Genomic DNA, 16,008 nt, shown 5'->3' with positions numbered 1-16,008 from the left:
TTTTCTTCCTCTTCTCATTATTAAATCTTTAATAATATCTTCATGCATTCCATCCAAACACTTTGAAATCACAACTTGACCTTATACTTATATCTTCCACTTTGTCAAGTAGGCTCAAATGCAACTTATACTAATTAATATTCATCACCTCATTCAGTTGGAATCAATAGATAAATCAATTAAGCTTAATATGCCAAAATAGGAAAATCCTTTGTTAATGTATCTAGCTTGGTAGAAACTAACTCAGAAATGATTTCCTTTTTTAACCAATAGAAGCTTGCTTAACACTATGAACTTGCAAAATCCTTTGGTAACTTAGTGAGCTTGGTTAGCACTGGTTCCATCCAACTTTTCTTCATTAACTAAGTGATCTCAGTTAACATTCACTTTCTGCATTTTTTCCTTTGATGCCCAAGTGAACTCAGTAGACATTTCCTTCTGAACTAGGCAATCACAAGAATGTTTGGTAGACATCAAAAATTATCTTTATTTCCCAAGTGAGCTCGGCATATTCCAACTGATAATGATATGCCATTTGTGTAACATCAAAGACAACACACAATTGATAAATTGTATCCAACAATCTCCCTCTTTGGAATCGATGACAAAAAAACATGTCATAACACAATGAAATTTTGGATTAGTTCTTTTAAAATTCCTTCTCTCAATATGAGCTCTTCCTTTCACTAGATTCTTTCTCTATTTGTAACAAATTCTACCAAGTTCATTCAAAACTTTCTCCCTCTTTCAGCAAACTTCTTCTTCTTTGGATAACTTCTCCCTCTTTGGTTCCTTACTTTGTTCTAGTTCCAAAAATTTCTCAGAGATATGATAGTAAACTTCTCCCTCTTTGACAACACATGCCAAAGATAAAAATTCTATAAATACCGATATAATTAAGTACTAATTCATTTGAAATATGCCCTTGCCAATTTTGCACCAATTGATTGATCTTCAATAGGTTCTAGTGGATGCATCACTAAATTTTATTTAGTGAATTTCAGATAGGGGAATGACCCCTAGCTTACCTCTTAGATATAAAAGTGCATCCTTAGGTAATGGCTTGGTGAATATGTCTGAAATATGTTCCTTTATATTAACATAATCCAATCTGACTTCTTTTTCTTGCACCAATTTTCTTAAGAAGTGATATTTTATTACAATGTTCTTTGTTTTGGTATGCATTACTAGATTCTTTAATATGTTGATTACACTAGTGTTATCATAGTATATGACTATTGGATTCTTGATCTCCATCTTTATTCCTTCCAACAATTGTTTGAACCAAAAAATGTTAGAATAATTAACTACTACTACCACATATTTTGGCTCTACTATAGATTGAGATGTACAATTTTTCTTCTTGCTTGTCCAAGACACTAGTCTTTTACCAAGAAAGAATACTCCACCACTAGTGCTTTTTCTATCATCAATACTTTGTACCCAATCAGAATCAGTAAATACTTTCAAGTTTAAATTTTCCAAGTTTATACCATAAACCATAATCTTTAGTACCTTCCAGATATCTCATGATTCTCTTGATTTCCATCATCTAATTTTCCTTAGGATTTGTTGAGAATCTCACCACTATTCCAACTGCTAGAGCAATATCAAGTCTTGTGTGTACTACATCCTATAATTTTGCATTCATTGATTTGTGTGTGGTCTAATCTACTTCTTTGAAACCACCATTTTTGGAGAACTTATGTCTAGTAGACATAGGGGTTCCAACTGGTCTTGAATCTTCCATTCAAATTTTCTTTAGTATCTCTTTGATATACTTAGATTGAGTGATGTAGATACCATTTTTGACCTATTGTATCTATAATCTAATAAAGAATTTTATCTTACCAAACATGGACATCTCAAATTCTTTACTCATTTCTTCTAAAAATGCTTTGCAGAAGTCATCATTTCCTATAAATAGAGTATCATCAACAAATATTTTGCCAACACAATCTTCTTATCTAGTCCTTCCTTGAGATATAGACTACTTTTATCATTTTTCCTTTAAAAGCAAATTTGTACCAAGTAATTATGAAGTCTTTCATACCAAGCTCTGAGAGCTTACTTGAGATCAATTTGAAAACCATGTCCTTTTTGCTAGGACCCACAAAACCTTTTGATTGTTCAATGTAGACTTCCTCATCAAGAATTCCATTCAAGAATGCAGATTTAACATCCATTTGATATAGATTAAATCCTTTATGTGTTGCATATGCTAGTAAAATTTTAACACCTTCTAGTCTTGCTATAGGAGAAAAAATCTCACCATAGTCAATACGAACTTCAGAATATCCTTCGTACACCAATCTTGCTTTGTTTCTTGAAACTTTTCCACTTCATTTAGCTTATTTATGAATGCTCACTTTGCACCAATTACATTTTTATCCTTGGGTCTAGGAACAAGAGTCCAAGTTTTTTTTTGTTCTATCTATTCTATCTCTTCATTCATTGCTTCAATCCAACTTTCATTTTTTATAGCAACCTTAATACTTCTAGGTTCAAATTCAGCAAGTAAACATGTACCTTTTAGTTTGCTTCTTATCATTGTTCCATTTGATTTGTCTCTAATGATCTGATTAGGTGCATGATGCCTTTTGACATATCTTGCTAATACAAGTTCTTTGTTCTTTGTATGAGTTCCACCATCTTCATCTTGAATTTTAGTTTCAAGCTCTAGTCCTTCTATCTATGACTCGAGTCTATTAGGCTTAGTTTAAACTAGTTTGGTAGCCTCTAATTGTGACTTAGGTCCTTCATACTATAACTTGGGTTGCACTATCTGCAACTTGGCAACTATTGGACATTCCAGAGACTCTAGAGATCAAGCTTCCTTTTGTTCAAATAGATTTGGTAGGGTATCAAGTTCATAGTAAAAAAATCTTCTATAATCTTCTAGTTCCTTGTTGCTTTGTTCTTCACTCTTTTTTGCAAACTCATCAATTCTAACATGTGCACTTTGTATAATTTTGTGAGTAGATAGATTCAGACATCTATATGCTTTACTTCTACAAGAGTATCCTAAAAATATAACTTCATCACATTTTACATCAAATTTTCCTTTTCTACATTCTTTCAATATATAACATTTTCTACCAAATACTTTCAAGTAACTTACATTAGGTTTGTAGCCATACCATAGCTAATCAGGAGTTTTGTTTGAATCTTTCTTCAACTATACTCCATTTAAGGTATGAACTATAGTGTTGATAGCTTCTAGTATTTGAGAGCAACCTTCTTTTCAATCATTAGGGTAGTTGCACAATCCATGATAGATCTATTTCTTCTTTTGGCTATACCATTTTGCTATGGTGTACCAGGGACTAGTACTTGTCTTTTGATTCCTCTTTCAATCTAGAAATTATTGAACTCATTGGAAATGAATCTACCACCTCTATCTGATCTTAAGCATTTCAACCTCTTTCCAGTTTCCTTTTCTACTCTTGCCAGATACCACTTGAATTTTTGAAAGCCTTCTATTTTTTATTTTAGATACATTATAGTCATCATTCTAGAATAGTCATCAACAAAAAGATTAAAAAAAATTACTTCACTGTAGCTTTTTATTCCAATAAGTCCACATAAGTATATATAAACAATTTCCAAGACTTCTTCTGACTGACAATTTTTTGCTTTTGAAACTATTCTTTACCATCTTACTAATTTGGCAATTCTTGCATAGACCTATGTCAAGCTTCTTCAAACTAGGAATACCTCTTACTCTTCTATGTTTTCTTATCTTAACCGAATTATCAAAGTTTACATGATATAACCTTTTGTGCCATAACCAACTTCTTCTAATTAAGCAATAAAACATGAATAATCACTAAGATCAAGATAAAATAGATTACCTTTGTTTGCTTGCCAGACCAACTAGATTTCCTTTTCTATCTAGTAGTTTGGCCTATCCATTTATGCATTCTACCTTGAATACAATGTTATTCAACTATGCCACACTCAGTAGATTATTCTTTAGTCCTTCAACCCAATAAGAATTGTCACATACAAGTTTTTTGGTTAATGAAATACATCTTTTTCCTTTTATGTTACAAGGTTTATTGTTTCCAAAACTCACACTACCTCCATCATAATATTCCATGTGTTCAAATTTTGTTCTATCTCCAGTCATATGATGTGAATAGCCACTATCAATAATCCATATATCATTTTTTATAACATGAGAGATAAGTACCATCTTATCTCCTTCATCATTAAATTCATCTTTCACAACAATATATAACATTTCATCTTCACTGTTATTAGAATCTATAGCTATGAAATAAGATTTCTTACCTATGTCTTTGTCATTCTTGTAGTTCTTGGAATCCTTCTTGCCTTTATTCTTATTGCTTTTCTTTTCATCTTTGATTTCCTTATTTGGACACTTAGCAGTAATGTGACCAACTTCTTCACAAGAAAAGTAGATCAGAGGCACTTTACCTTTGTCCTTTCCCCTTCCTTTTGAATACTTCCTTGCAAGTAGGGATTCAAAAAATTCAATATCATAGTATAAACTTTCTTCTAATGTTCCTTCTTCTTCAATTCCTAATGTACTAGATTTTCATTTCTTATCATTGTCTTTGAGTCAGAGTTTAGCTTTAAAAGCATTTTCAATAACCTTTGAACTAGGAACATAGTTATCAAAATTATCTGACTCAAAAGTTGTCAATCTTCCAATTAGAACATCTAAAGATATTTTATTATTTGGATCACATCTCATTTCTTGGATAGTAGATACTCTAATTGCATAACTAGGAAGTAGAGTTATAAGTACCTTGCTTACAACTATTTTCTCTTCAATGTCTCCTCTAAATGCTTTTATTGCACTTACACTTGCTTTGATCCTTTCCACATATTTTGAAATGTTCTCATCTTCTCTCATTTTCATCTGATCAAGATGACCTCTAAGACTTTCAGTCTTAGCCCTTCTGACATTGTCATGTCCTCCAGAATATCTTTCAGTTTAATCCACATCTCATAAGTTGTCCTGTAGTCTTTGACTTCATCAAATTCAACATAACTAAGAGCAGATGCAATATCAATCATCATGATATTATGATTCTTCTTTTCAGCAATATCATCAACAAATAATGTTCCAATGGGACTCTTGTATTCAACATCAATATACTTGCATCATGAGTCACCGATGGTAGCCAAGTGTAACCGCATAGGTCCTTGCCATACTACAAAATTATCTATATTCAGTTTGGGGATCTCTTTCCTGTAAGACATCTTGATCTTTAGCTTAGGTCTTTGAAACCTTCTTTGCAAGCACCAAAATCTTTGATACCAATTCTTGGAATTATAAGAGGAGTAACTAAGAGGGGATGGGTGAATCAGTTACTACTAAAATAAATCCTAGATCCCTTAGATGTCAATACAAAATGCAAATTGAAAATTGAATACTATTGATGCTTGGTAAACATACATAAAAAGATGTAACTTAGTAATAACTAAATGTGCTCAGTAAATTCTTAACATATAAACTTTACATGTTATTTGTGATTACCATTACTTTAACCTACTTACAAACACATAAAAGAAAATAGCATGAACAAATTTGGCACCAAGATTTAACATGGAAACAGAATTTGGGGAAAACCACCAATTGCAACTAGTTACTATTTTCACTCTTCTAAAGTGAGCCTTGTCAGGAGCCAACCATGTTAAAAGTTACAAAACACACTATTAGGTGTGACCTATTAGAGGATTTAATCACCCCATAAGGAGTGGCCTTATTAGAGGTCTTTAGACAATTTGATAGAATTTCCACCTTATTAGAGGATTTGCAAATAAATTTTAAGCCAACTCTATTAGGAGATTTAGATCATTGCTATAATGATTAGAGAGTAATAGTGAGATGACTTGATTTGAATGCAACTGAGTTATTGATCATAGATCTCTATTTTGGCTTGTATTTTATCCTTCCTAATTGAATATAGCTGCTCTTCTCCACAAGTTCTTATCCTTCAAATTTGCTTCCTCTTCTCATTATTAAATCTTCAATAACATCTTCATCCAATCCGTCCACACACTCTAAAATCACAACTTGACCTTATAATTATATCTTCCACTTTGTCAAGTTGGCTCAAATACAACATAGAGTAATTAATATTCATCACCTCAATTGGCTAGAATCAATAGATAAATAAATTAAGCTTAATATGCCAAAATAAGAAAATCCTTTGTTAGGTGACCTAACTCGATAGAAGCTAACTCAAAAATTATTTCTTTTGTTAACCAACAGTAGCTTAGTTAAAACTGTGAACTTTTGCAAATCTTTTGGCAAACAAGTGATCTCGGTTAGCATTATTTCCATCCAACTTTTCTTCATTAACTAAGTGAGCTCAATTTATATTCGCTTTCTGTGTCTTTTCCTTTGACACTTGAGTGAACTCGGTAGACACTACCTTATGAACTAGGAAATCACAAGAACACTTGGTGGACACAAAAAACTATATTTACTACCCAAATGAGCTTGATATATTCTAACTAATGATGATATTTTGTGTAGCATCAAAGACAACACATAATTAATCAATTGTATCCAACATGTTGGGCTATACTTCCAACAATGTTTAATATTTGGAATTTTCATAGTAGGTTGTAAAGTTTAAATAAATAAGCACAAGATATAGATGGGATCTTTTGGGATTTTTATGATAGATTCATAGAAGTGAAAATATTTTTCTCAACCACCCAAAGGAAAGGAAAATGGTAAAGATGAGGGGGTTCACATAACTCTACCCCCTCCCCCTAAGGCAGGAAATAATATTGTTCCTCCTATAGGGTCAGGATAGGAAGGGATCAGGGAAACCCTCATTACTAGCTCTGATATATAGGATGAAGTATAGACTACAATAGAAATCCAAGTGGAAGCGTAAGGTTAGAAGGTGGATGAGTACCCATTTTTGAAGGAATTGATGATAAACTAGTGAAAAATAATAGGGAAGTGGGGAAGAATTGTTGATCTAATTGTGGTTGATGTATGAGTGACAATACACTTAATTCATTACTTAACAATACCTAGTACATGTGAAGCAAGTATTGTATGTCGAGCATAAGATGTCAAATAATGCATGCCAATAAAAATACATAGTATGTGCTGAGTCACTCCATTAAAAAGCAAGCTAATACATGCTGAGTGATTTATATGTTAAGTGAATACTAAATGTTGAGTCATTCAGAGGATGAGTTACAAAATTGAAGATATAGTGGATGTCAAACATCAGAGGCTACTAGTGCCAAAAGTAAATAGTTTTGGATATAGTTTTTTGTAATGGTACAAACTCATATGTGAACCATTTTTCAGCTGACTTAAGGATTATTTTATGATTCTATAAGATAAGAAAAAATCTTCATTGAGTATCCATATGTAGTAAATGCAACCAATTAGATAAAGGGGTGAAGTAAGTAGAAAAATGGACGAATCATAGTTGTTTATTCCTACCTAACTTTAGGTCACCTAAGTCTTCTTAAGGAGGGAAAACCCTAAAAGTGTTTCTATGTAAAGGGAGAGGTTAGCATGCACACAAAAAGTATTCATGGTGACTAAGGAGATGTGAAAGGACTAAATTGTAGAATTAGTTAGAGAGAACAAAGGAAAGTAGAGAGAGGACAAAAGTGGTACATCTGATCAAAAAGGATTAAGTAAACATCAAGGAAGAGAAGATCTTATATCTAGTAGACTAGTTCTAATCGAATGATCAAGCCTAAAAAATTCTAACAGGTGAATTAGTGAAAATATCTTAACTTAGTAGTTCTAGTAGACTTTTGTAAATACTTTAATAGGGTGCTTAATTTATTTTAAGTTAAAGTCCTTTAACAAAGCACACTTTTAGGAGGGTGTTGAAATCCTTTAACAGGGTATGATTTAATATTCTTTTTTATCCTTTAACATGGGAGACCTTTCACAAGGTAGACCATAATTTATGATTAAACTTATTGTAACCTTAATTGGCTACACTTTACAACTGTAGTAGTGAAGATTTGTGCATTTCATACCCAACCCAGTTTTATCTTCTCATTGGAGGGTTTTTGGGTAAGTAACTATCTTGTGTTATATGTTTTATTTGTTTCATGCTATGGATGAATATGTTTAGTTTGGTATTTTAGTTTACATATAAATTGTAAGATGGATGTGTGGTGAATATTTTAATGGCTAGAGTTTTGAAGTACTTATTCACCCAACCCCTCCCCTCCCCCTTCTCAGAGTTTATTTCCCATTTTTATTTCCAACAAGAATGATTCTAAGAAAGAAACCATTTTGGAAGAAGGTGAAAGGTATAACATAGAAAGAAAGTTAGGGAATAGTGGGGTACGAGCCTTACAGGTTGGTAACTCCTCCAAAAATGGGGTGACTACAAATCCCCCCTCAAAGAGTATTGTAACCAAAGAGAATGGAAGGTTTAGAAGAAAAGTGGTGGAGGAGGAAAATAAGTAGAAATAGGAGTAGAGGTGAAGTAGCGAAGACCACCCAATAGGAGCACCAATATTAAGAAAATGTAAGGGGGGATTGTAGAAGATAAGTAATTGACCTTTAAATGAGGTTTCCAAAGGTAATAAATGAATTTCCTATTGTAGAACATGAGGGGGATGACAGGATCTCAAAACTAATTCTCTCTAAAGAAATATATGTATTATTTAATAAATAATTTTCTTATTTTGGAATTTAAAATGTCTTCTACATCCTTTTTTAAAGCTACTGATAAACAATGGCTAGGGGATGTAGCTAACTATAGTGAAGTTGATGGAGCTTTGAGAGCGGTTGCCACACTCTGGAACTTGAACATTTTATTAGGGAGACTCCACTTATAGAGTAACAACTTTTTTGCCATTGACCGTCTCACTAACAATGATAGTTTGTATATTTTAAATATATGCTTCAAATAAAAGGATTGGGACACATGATACCTAGAGGCTCTAACCACCTTTATGGAGAATATTAGGGACAAAATCATTGTGTGTATGGGGGACTTCAATCATCATCTTTACCCCTCTAAGAATATGGGAGAGTTAAATAATTGCACAAAATGTATGTAGGACATAGGAAGGTTTATCAATCAAAGTGACCTCATTAATGTCGACATAAAGGCCTCCCCCCTTCACCTAGTAGAATAATAGGAAAGGTTAGGATCTTATATAAGTTAAATTGGATATTTACTTCTTGTCTTTGTAAATTGGAATTACCTAATCTCCTCCACTTTAACATCCCTCCCAAGAATGGTTTTGGATCATGCTCTAGTACTATTTAACTTGTTAGATAGGGTTTTGAGTAGACCTAAACTCTTCAGATATCATATCATGTGGTAATCACATCCAAATTTCAAAAGGTTCACAAGGGAATCATAGAATGTCAAGATTGAGAGCATTACCATATTTTTTAGACTTGATACTGAACTAGATATTGTTAGGGGAAATGCTACATGCTAGGAAAAATCTTCATTTGGGAATACCTTTAAGAAGAAGGATCAAATTGAATCAAAATTGGAGGAACTTTAGAAGTCAAAGGATGAGGGGACCTATCTATGGAAATAACCAATGAAGAAGAAAATTATATGAGTCAATGGAAGGAAAGATCAAGAGTTCAGTGGTTAATGGATAGAGGTAGAAATACCACTCTTTCCATAGATCTTCTTCCAAACAAAATAAGTAAATAATGACACCTCCTTTCATGATGACAATAATAATAATAGAAAAGATTAGGATGAGATAGGAAGAAGGACAATTAATTATTTTACTAATGCTTATAGGGTGATAAAAAACAATTTGGACACAAATAAGTGAGAGGAGCTCATACAAAATATTCTAAGCGTATTGAGTGAGGAGGGTAATGATCTCATCACTAGTTAAGTACTTAAAGGTGAAATAATTTCTTTTGTCTTCTCTGTGAAAGTCTATAAAGACAAGGGAGTGGAGTGGTTTTCATGAACATTATATTTTTGCACTTTTTGGATATTGTCAAGCTAGATCTGACTAGGAATGCTAGAAACCTCTTCAAAACTTGTAAGATTCTTGGGAGACTCAATAATTTTTATATTTTTCTTGTCCCTAAAATTAAAGATCCTCAAAGGCTTTCAAATTTTAGACCTATTTGTTAATAGAATCAAACCTTTACCATAGAGTTTTATTGGCAACCCCTAGAAGGGTTTTGTTTTAGGAAGGCTGATTTTGGATCTTTTTGTGACTACTCATGAGGTTATCCATTCTATGGGACAAAGATATAATTCTTTGTATGGTCCTTAAACTTGATATCTCAAAAGCCTTAGATAAGGTGGATTGGGAATTATTGTGCTTGGTTTTGAGAAAAAATTGCTTTAATAGAAAAGTGGAGTTGATAAAAGTCATGATGCAGATTGTTAACTATGCTATTATCATTAATGATACTTTGTGGGGGTCTTTCAGGGCTAGTAGGAACCTTAGACAAGGTGATCCTCTCCCCCCTTATCTATTTATCATGGTTTCTAAGGTCTTGGGTAGATCATTCTCTAACAAGGTGGATTTGGGAACCCTCTATTGATGTTAGATTGGTTTTGACAAGTGAGTGTCAACACACTTAAGTTATTTACTTAGTTCATGCCAAAAAAGTAGTACATGCCAAGCACAACATGTATGTTATAGAGCATGTTTGTCACAATGTGTTGAGTCACTCAAGTGCCAAGTAAGCAATGTATGCTAAGTGACATAAGAGTTGAGTAAGTAGTGCATGTTGAGTAACACAAATGTCGAGTCACAACATAAAGAATAGTATACGCTGAGTATCAGAGACTTTAGATGCCAAGTGAAATAGTTTTGACATATACTTTTGTAAAGAACAAAAAAATATGTAAACCATTTTTGTGCTTAGTTAAGATTTAATTTTGATATTTTGGAGATAACGATGAATCTTGAGTTGGATTCCCTATGCAATTACATGTGGCCAATCAAAAATTGAGAAGGATTAAGTAGAAAAATAGATGAATCTTAGTCATAGATTCATACCTAACCCTAAGTCACCTAAGTCTTCTTAAGGAGTAAAAAACCCAAACTCTCTAGTAAGTGAGTAAGGTATTGAAGGAGCTAAGAGAGAAATTTTCATGCAAAAATAGTGCATTCATAGTGCCTAAGGAGATACGAAGTGGAATTACATTGGAGAATTAGTTAGAGAAGAATAGAGAAAAGGCCAAAGATATAGCAAAGAGACATCTGATTAGGGAGGATCAAGAAGACATCAATTTAGAGGTGATCTATTATCAATCAATTAAGTGCTAACTATAGGATCAAAGCTGAGACATTCTAATAGGTGATTTTAGTCAAAATATTTTAATAGGGTAGTCCTAATAGGCTATCTGAAATCCTTTAACATGATGCTTACTTAATTGTAAATTAAAGTCCTTTGACTAGGACAATTTTAAAAGAATGTTGAAATCCTCCAACAAGGTGACACCTAATAGTATTTGTAAGCCTTTACCAAGGCAATCCTTTTATAGGGTAGATCATGTTTCATGGTCAAAACATTGTAACCTTCATTGGATACACTTTATTTTTGTAATAGTGAAGATTTGTGGGTATCATCCCCACCCCAATTTTATTTTCTCATTGAAGGGTTTCTGGGTAATCATATCTGGTGTTATATGTGTGTGAATGCTTATATGTTTACATGATTTAGATGCACATGCTTTACACATTATTTTAGTTTACTCATAAAATTTATGAGACGGATGTGTTGTGAAATTTTTATGGGTCCAAGTTTAAACTATTGATTCAAACCCCCCAAGAAGTTTACCTTTCCTATTGCAATTCTAACAATTGGTATTAAAGCCTTGTCCTTTTAAAGAGAAGCTTTGCAACTTTGATGAAAGATCTTGAAATGGAAGTTTGGAAGTTGGGAAAAATTATTGAGAACTAGGGAATTGAAATACAACTCATTCTACTTCAACTAGATGAAGCAAGGGAAGAACTAATGAAATCCTTGAAGAGAAGTAAAGAAATTTCTATTGCGGAGAATGACACACAATACAAAGAGACAGATACTACTAGGCTATTTGCAAGTGGAGACTCCAATGAATTTGGTGTAGAAATTATAAATCTAATAGAAAAGAACAAAGCACAAGATGAGGAAATCAAAAATCTCAAGTAAGAACAAGAATCAGAAGCTATATACTACTATGTGAGGTGACTAAACGGAAGAAGAAATCTATGGAAGACAAAGCCATGATTGAAGAAGAAAAAAGAACTTTAAACAATAGACTAGAAGAGAAGTCAATAGAGCTAACCAGGATTTCCAACATGCAATTGGATACTCTAAGTCAAACAATGAATTCCAATTATGAACTAAATTTCAAGGACATTGATATAACCGCATTGAAATTGCAAAATGATCTAAAAAAGGAAAAGGAATCTATTGAGACCTTCAACAAGCCAAATGAAACCATTAAATACTTTGAGCAAATATTGAGATCCCCTAGATCTAGTAATGATACATCTGGACTGGGATATAAAAGCACTGAAGAAGGAGAGTCATCCAAATGTGTTGAATAAAGGAAAAAAAATGGTAAGAACTCCAAACCTATTTTTCATAATTTTTGTGAGAAAGGACATACTACTAATTTGTGTAGGAGCAAGACTACAAATTAGAATGTCAAGCCTAAGCACATGGTTCACTGTCATAAGTGCTAAAAGCAAAGTCATCAAGCACATGAATGCAAAACCAAGACCATGAATACAAAAAGATTTGAAGGATATTGCTACAAATTTTAGATGTATGGACATAGAGATTTTGAGTGTAGATCCAAATCTATGTGGTCATCAAATAGGAAAAAAAAGGTAAGAAGCAATGGCAACTCTTATAATTGGGATTATAATACAGGATATAGTTTTCATTACTGTCAAGAATATGAACATGTTCCAAAAACGTGTATTAGGAGACACTTTAGCTTTGACTACCAAAGATGGTTGAGTCAAAGCACATGTTTTAGCTGCTTGAAAACTGGTCACATTAGCAGATATTGTCCAACAAGGTCAAAGGCATCAAGTTGTGAGTTTGATAAAGAAAAAGATAAGGAAGATGTTGAACACATTAGAGATGAAGTGAATATAACATGGAAGAAAAAGGATGATTGCAACACATCAAATGGAGAAGGGATCACTTCACCCAATGGGTCATGTGATCACACCTCATCAAACTAGACAATCAAGAGGTATGTGGGACTAATATTTAAAAGTTACATCATACATCAGTTCCAAGAGGCTTTAGTACTAAAAAGATTACATTAGCATGAACAAAGAGGCAAGATGTTATTAGAAATCCAAGATAAATCTTTAAGTTTTTCATGTCTCTACCAAGTATTAAAAGTTTCCTATATGTGTTAGTGGAATGCTAGAAGATGTCAAGTTAATAGACTGGCTACTTGATGTTGAGCTCATAGTGGTTGCAAATAAATTGAAATGATAATTGATGTTGAGTGATCCTGAAACTAGTTTATGTTGAGTTTATAGCTGTGTAAGCACTTAGCATTAATTTCAAGGTTTCAAAGGGTGTTAGATCATCATTTCAAAATCTACAAAGAGCAAGTAGAGTAGAAGGCAATTTGGAAAACTAGCCAAAGCAATTATAGATTGTTTGAGCAACAATTCATCACTATTTTATTAGATTTTATAAGGTATTTATCAAGAGTTGAGCTACACTGTTTACATTTTCATAAACCCTAGTTTCATAGAATGGTATCTAATTTGAAGAATGTAGAGGGAAAGGAAGTTTTTAATGTTCAATTACTAAGTAATGAAGTTAAGCCACCCATTTTCAAAGTTATTCTTCATATTGCATACAATCAAGACCCTTCTGGTGCATCGTCAATGATTCTATTGAATGTGTTAATGGTGCAAGATGTAAGGAAATGTTATAACTATAAAATTGGTAGCATTAGGATTATGGAGAATAGGGAGGCATACAAAAAACTTTGTGATAATAGTGTGTTGAAGAAAGAATTCAAAATCATAGAGAAAAATGGATTGACATGAGCCCTAGATTTTCTAAATCTGTTTAAAACTTAGTTGATCAGGATAGTGCTTAGCCAACTACATGATAGTTCAATGTTGCTGGAAAACAAATCTATCAAAATTACTAAGAGGATAATCCATAGGGTTAATAGTTTCCCAACCATAGATCAGCCTAAGACACTAAAAAGTGATGCTAAAAAAGTGATTGAGAAGAACATTGGAGTTGTTTAGAACAAAAGAGCCATGACAATTGATACAATTGATGATCCATTGATTGAGTTTTTTGCCAGAGTGATTTCACACAAATTTTACCAATCTATTAGATTAACTAGTGTGCTTTGCATATCTTTGGATGTGGGATACAAAATTGTCAAGAAAGATCATACATATGATCTAGTAGAACTTGAACTACAATAACTAGTTTAGAACCTTGGAGCCATTAGAAAGACAAAGAGTGCACAATGCAAATTTGGTTCTATATTGATATGCATATTCTTTTATGTGTGAAACACTTTACCAACATTTGGAATAGTATCTTGGAAAACCAAAAGTTTAGTAGCAGTTCAGATTGGTGAATACATTGAGCAGTTAGGATAGAATTTTGAATCTATAATGACTAGCTACTTTGAGAATTTCAAATGGTCAATGAAGAAAAGGTTGAGAATACAAGTGTCACTAGTAGAGAAACACTACAATGATGTATGTTATCTAGTGGATTCTAACTATACTTTTGTACAAGCTTCTACACCAAGGGTGAGATGGTTGAGACCCTTAGGTTATGAAATCAATGATGAAGCCTCTGCAGCTATTACTACATTATATGCAGAAGAGGTAGATAAAAGTGCAAAGATATTTGGAAATTATGAAATGGCTAAATCCAAAATCACAATGAAACTCAAGACTACCTCTGCCATGAAGAAAAAGGAAAAGATAGTGAAGAAATTGAAAGCTTAGTTTTGAGAGGGGTCCAAGCAAGAGGAAGAAGAGGATAAAAAGGAAGACATCATTCAAGAATAAGTACCTCTTGCATTAACTCAAGGAATGGGTGAAGATCAACCAAAAGAGGAGGATAGTGAAGTAGTTGAAGGTATCAAGGAAGAAGAAGCCAAGGAAGCACCTACAGCCACTGATACAAAGAAGAGGAAGGATAAGGCACAACCAATGGCAAGGGATAAGAAAACTATAAAACCAAGCCAAGCCAAGCCTATTGCACCTAATACAAGAGCTAGTACATGTGCAACTACACAAAAGGCTAAAGAAAACACAAAACAAGGAAAGCAAGAAGGTCAATTGTAGAAAAGGACAAGGAGGAAGTATATAGGACAAGACAAATCTAATGAAGAGAAAAATGAGTTAGATGAAATCAAACAATTTAAGGTGGTGAATCACAATCCTCTTTTAGACTGAGAAAATTTATTTGAAAATGTTAAGAATAGTGTAGATTTATCAGGATTTACACATATAGATTTTGAAAATATTTGTAAAGTAGAGAAGAACCAAGTGGAGGAGTCCATATATGCCATGATGGAAAAATTCAAGAGTACTCCATTAGAGATTTCAAACTCTATGCTCAAAAGTTTATATAACCGAGTTGAGAAAAAATGACACTATTTTCTAAACCTAGAGAGACAAATTAGGGAGACCTCACTAGAACAAGTGATGCCTAAACTAACTAAGACACAAATTGCTAGTGCTATGAAGAAATATGGAGTTAGGTTCACACCTAAATATAAAGCTACATTGAGGATGTAGTGAAAAAATCCACACAGATGTGGAAACTTACGTATGGGTTGACTATAGTAAAGGAAGGAGAACAGAACCCATTGAAGTAAAGGATGGGGAGGAGGATGATGACAAAGATAACATTGTTGAGGAAGGGACACTAATGCAAATAGATGACAAGGAAAGAATTGAGCCAAAGTAGCATGAAGAATAGAGTGTGGAAGACACACAATTGCTAAGTGTTAGTCCTCAACATGTCACAAGTGAGACTACTAAAATAGTAACTATTAAGGATGTTTCTAGCCT

Source organism: Cupressus sempervirens, chromosome 1 (genome assembly GCF_028749045.1).
Source record: "Cupressus sempervirens isolate cs-2001-9-10 chromosome 1, ASM2874904v1, whole genome shotgun sequence".
NCBI classification, from domain to species: domain Eukaryota; kingdom Viridiplantae; phylum Streptophyta; class Pinopsida; order Cupressales; family Cupressaceae; genus Cupressus; species Cupressus sempervirens.
Note: the sequence above shows the minus strand (reverse complement) of the source record.